This window comes from Lissotriton helveticus, chromosome 1_2 (assembly GCF_964261635.1).
Source record: "Lissotriton helveticus chromosome 1_2, aLisHel1.1, whole genome shotgun sequence".
In the NCBI taxonomy this organism is placed as follows: Eukaryota; Metazoa; Chordata; class Amphibia; order Caudata; family Salamandridae; genus Lissotriton; species Lissotriton helveticus.
In genome coordinates, this window is record NC_136058.1 from 47,398,374 (window position 1) to 47,403,547 (window position 5,174).

Consider the following 5,174-nt stretch of genomic DNA (forward strand, 5'->3'; position numbering starts at 1 on the left):
GTAATGTCAAATATATAAATCTTTCTGTGTCTATTTGAGTACTACTTGAAAATGAACAATTATCACAATCATGTTTCCATTTATAAGATACTCCGAACATATTTTCAATATCTAAACCTTCATCTTGCAACAAGCATATACATAAGAAATTCCTGATAATCTTGCTGAATATTCTGCGAAAATTGATTTACTCCAGAACATATGTCTAAAACATTTCGAATATCAGAAACACTTTCTATTTTATCACAGAATTCAACAAACAACCAAATCTTTGATCCCGATTATTAACAATCTGTTGCCGTAAAGTTTGAAGAAAAATAACAACATTAACCACTACATAGCATAGCAGTTGACACCAGAACTGTTTTCAAACTGAAAACCAACAACCTTGTTAATACTGTCCTTTTTCTTTTTCTTTGCAATTAATGGTTCATCTACTTTTTTTCTTTTCTCTACAACCTCACAACAATTTTCCTCCAATCTTCTTTTTCGACCTACCACAACCTTTTCAAATAAAGGATATTGAGGTAAATTTGGAGCATATTCTCTTCTTAATCAGTTATACTCTTTCACACAATTTAGATCTGCGCTAATCTTTGTTTCATCAAAATCAATCAAATATAATCCAGATACAGTTCTAACTCAAGATAAAGGAACATATGCCATACCTTCCTTGAACACAGTACTTCCAATATTCACCAAAGCACTATCTACACTTAAACCTTGAGATTTGTGAATAGTCACTGCATATGCCAAACAAACAGGAAACTGTTTTCGGCGCACATATAAATCTTTTACAAGCAAAAATCGAGTAGAACAACGACACAATTGTTGAACTTCTTCAATTTCATCAAATTTATTGTCATAATTTCAATCTAATCTCTATTTGGGTAATTAACAAAATCAACAACATGACCCATTGCTTCATTTACTAAACCTCTTTCCACATCTAAATTCCATCATAAAAGGATCCGACAATTTAAACATACATATAGATTCTTTTCTAAACCAGCTGTTTTAGATATTGACTTGTCTAAAGAATCTAATTTTGACTTTAACTTTTCTGACAAAATAATAGTAGATCCTTCATGCGGTATGCAGACAAAATATAGATATTTAAATACCGATATACAATTATATCGAAGTTTAAATATCAAAGGGACATAATATAGAAGGTAAGTAATATTGATAGATTTAATATCGATATTAGTAATATCGAAGTTTGAAATATCGATATCAGTAATATCGATGTTAATAATTTCTATGTTTTAATTATTTTTGTGTATATTATTATGTATTTATTATGATTTTATTTATTTTTATGTAATTTAAATACATTTTGTATTTTAGTACTGTAGCGGGTTGTAGGTTTATAGGGAAATAGGGTGGGAAATAATTTAATTATGTTCAATTCATTATTAATTAGTAGGAATTAGAAATTAATTTTAATTAATTGGTAACTAATTTTAATTAATTGGTAATTATTTTTTATTAATTGGTAATTATTTTTAATTAATTGATTAAATGATAAATATGTTCTGTAGTGGGTTTATAGGGGAATAGGGTGGGAAGTAATTTAAAAGTAATTAAGTAAAGTTAATTAATTATTAATTGGTAAATAAATATTTTTATATGGTATTTTTTATTAATTTTTTTGGTTAAACATATTTTGCTAATCATGTTTTTATTAATTATGTATTGGTATTTGTAAATGGATTATATTTATGTAATAGTGAATATTTTTATAATTTAAAAAAATACATTTATTTATAAGTTTGTTATTTTTACCCCTATGCTATCCAACACTTTCCCTACTGTTGCACTATCTTGAGTAGGAATTGTAATTGTTACCCCTACGCTATCCAAAACTTTCCCTACTGTTGCACTCTCTGGAGTTGGAATAGTAATTGTTACCCATACGCTATCCAACACTTTCCCTATTGTTGCACTCTCTGGAGTTGGAATAGTAATTGTTACCCCTATGCTATCCAACACTTTCCCTACTGTTGCATTCTCTGGAGTGGGAATAGTAATTTTTACCCCTACGCTATCCAACACTTTCCCTACTGTTGCACTCTCTGGAGTGTGAATAGTAATTTTTACCCCTATGCTATCCAACACTTTCCCTACTGTTGCACTCTCTGGAGTGGGAATAGTAATTGTTACCCCTACGCTATCCAACACTGTCCCTACTGTTGCCTTCTCTGGAGCGGGAATAGTAATTTTTACCCCTACGCTATCCAACACTTTCCCTACTGTTGCACTCTCTGGAGTGGGAATAGTAATTGTTACCCCTACGCTATCCAACACTTTCCCTACTGTTGCACTCTCTGGAGTGGGAATAGTAATTTTTACCCGTACGCTTTCCAAAATGTATTTAATTTTTTTTATTAGTTTTACATTGTTATTAATTGGTATTTATATTATTATTTTATGTATATAAATTTATTTGTAATTTTATATATTTTCATTTATTTATAAGTTATTAAAATTGTTTTAGAGTTATTATTAATGAAGTATATACTATGTATTATATCTTTATTATTATTAGTTTTTATTGTAACTATGTTTATTACATTTATATTTATTATTTTGTTAATATTACATTGTTTTTTTATTATAATAAAATGCTATTTTCTAAAAAACGATATTTTTGACATCAATATATTTTTTTCGATATTTTTGTACTTACCTTGTTAGAGATAGGTTCTCGATATTATTGACATCGATATTTTTGTTGCGATATTTTGGTAGGTAGATATTTTTGTAGTCGATATTTTGTCAGAGAATCCCTTCATGCTCTATTTTATCAATAGCTTCCAATTTTATAATTTCTTGATTTTCTAACTTCAACCTTTTTTCATTGAAGATTCCACATTCTTGCAGAGTTGTCATCAAGCATATTACTGATTGTTGTTCTGCAATTTTTCTATATATATTCTCTGCTCCAATATTTTCCTTTGGAAACAAATCAGAAAGTAATTGTGCCTGTAGAGCTTCTTTGCCATGTTGACTTACTTTTCAAATCCTTATATCTTCAAGAATACTTTTATAATCAGCATCTTTTGCCTGTCGCATATTTTAAGTCAGTTCTGTGTATTTTCCAATGCTTCCCAGGAACTTTTTGGTATCTTCATGTGTAACAGTTTTAAACACTGGTTGTCCTTTCACAGGTGTTAGCTGTAGTAGATCTCCAAAAACGATGATGTGTTTGCCTCCAAATAACACATCATACTCAGTTTTAAGAATGTGTTGCATTTTTAAATGCACAAGGGCAAGCATTAAATTTAATACCATGCTTACCTCATCAATAATAAGAAGTTTCATTTTTTTACAACTCTGGAAACTTCACAACAAGCTTCTCCAGATAGCTTGTGGTATTCTAATTTATTTTCATGCTCTACTGGCAGCATCAGCAAACGATGTAAAGTGATCCCTTTAATGTTATGCGCTGCCAACCCAGTCGGAGCGCTAACAACACAAGAGTGTGATGACTCTGTTCTTTTTTGAAGATAAGATGCAATTCTTTTAATTAGAAAACTTTTTCCAGTTCCTGCTTGTCGACTCACATACAGTCAGACAGGTTGAAATGACGTACATGTGCACTCTTTTTTCTCATGAAGTAAACCATGCTAAATCTGCTCAGTCACTTCATCATATATTTGTTTCTGTTGAACATTTAGTTGTTTTTCCAATTCTTCTAAGTTTATTACATCCTCCTGAGCTTGTTGCATTGCTCTTTCCACCTCATCCATGGCAGTGGCTGCTTCATTTTGGACAATTGGTCCTCCTAGTGGATCCTGACTCCACGAAGCAGAAATTTCACTGTCTTGAGAACTGTCTCTACCAATCTCTGCTGCAATTGTAGCTTCTTGCTGTATTTCCTCGGTCAACATTTCCAGATAATTAGTGAAAACAGGACATTCTATAGTATTTTTAGTTGTGTTGAATGAATCTTCATAACTGAGAAAATCTCCAAGTAGTCCCTCTTCTGTACGCCATTGTTTAAAGAGTTGCAAAAGAGCTAAATAGTAAAATCCCCTTTTGTTAGGAGTTTCGCAACTCAGTTTTCGATGATTAATCAAATGTCCTTTTCTTTGTTTCACCAGACATCCTTAAGATCCAATTACAGCATATACTCCTTTATTAATATCTTCTGAAATATTCCTCTTAAATATATAGCTTTGCAGTACTTCATAGAGACAAACGTTCTGAAGATGATTACTTCTATTTGGATAGTATGTATCCAACAAATGTGTTTTCAAAATATCTGTACTGTTTGGTTCTTTCTCTGCTAAATACTCAATTTCTTGTACAGATTTCAAAACTTGGTTTCGTGTTCTTGCAAGTCCTAAACTCACCCAAATAATTGTTCTAGATTTGGCATATAGACTTGCAGATGATACGCGATCTGAACATTCATATGCTCCAATTTCTCGATGAGACAACATCTTCAAACTCTAGCTGTACAATTTCTTACTTAGGCTCTTTTCATGAGAAATTTCCTCCCACATTTCCTTTAGTTCTGTCTTCTCAGATTTTGTAATGTACGATGTAACATATCGAGCCACAGCAATAGAGTTGTCTGCAACATACTGACTATCCATGTTAGCATTCCACATTGACAATATGACTGGGTTATAGTCGTTTATGTATTTTGACTCTTCATTTCTCCTTAAGTTGTAGGTATTTTTTGATGATTTTCTTGTCACAGTATGTCGTAAAGATGACATAAAATTGTTCACTCTTCCTTTCGATGTTACTGGACGTGGAAATGCAAAACGACATTTTGTGTAGAACTTATCCTTAGATTTGTATTTTCGACGACAGTATTTTCCACAACGATGGGTTTGAAATCGTAACTGTTAGAAGCGGCTGTCTCTAGTTGGCAGAGGTATACACTTCTGACAAATAGGGACACACCTTTTCTAGTCAGGGCTAGGGGATCACACACTTAGATAACCCCTGCTCACCCCCTTGGTAGCTTGGCAAAGCAGACAGGCTTATCTCCGAGGCAGTGCGTTAAGCATTTATGACCACATACAGTAATGAAGTGAATACACTACAAATGGACTAGACACAGTAGTATTATAAAAATAAGGATTTTTATATAAGGCTTAGCACAAGACCAAATAACGACAAAAATATACCACAATCTTAATAAATACTCTTGG